General features: G+C 78.9%; 1 protein-coding gene across 1 annotated transcript in view; it reads left to right on the top strand.

Moving 5' to 3' along the window:
- The first annotated feature begins 78 nt into the window (after positions 1 to 78).
- The window catches only part of NPY (neuropeptide Y), a 9695-nt gene continuing 9564 nt past the window's right edge, over positions 79 to 209 (top strand). The window contains exon 1 of the mRNA XM_010577598.1: positions 79 to 181. The gene's annotated coding sequence lies outside the window, so the exon portion shown is untranslated. The remainder of the gene's footprint in view (positions 182 to 209) is intronic.

The following is a 209-nucleotide window of genomic DNA, read 5'->3' as shown; positions in this document are numbered from 1 at the left end:
AGGCGGAGCGGGGCGGGGGGGGGGACCGGGGCCGGCGAGGCGTGATCGCCCGAGGCCCCTCCTGCCTGCCGGGGAAGCCTTAAAACAGCCCGGCGAGGCACGGAGCCCCGCACTCGGGAGCTCCGACCCACGGGCAGAAGCGCCTCGCTGAGCCGAGAGCCGCTCCGCTGCAGCCGCCGCCGTGAGTGCCGCGACGGGGCGGGCGCGGG

The sequence above is a fragment of the Haliaeetus leucocephalus genome, unplaced genomic scaffold, assembly GCF_000737465.1.
Source record: "Haliaeetus leucocephalus isolate CR32 unplaced genomic scaffold, Haliaeetus_leucocephalus-4.0 Scaffold566, whole genome shotgun sequence".
NCBI classification, from domain to species: Eukaryota; Metazoa; Chordata; class Aves; order Accipitriformes; family Accipitridae; genus Haliaeetus; species Haliaeetus leucocephalus.
Note: the sequence above shows the minus strand (reverse complement) of the source record. Positions and strands in the feature narration are given on the sequence as shown.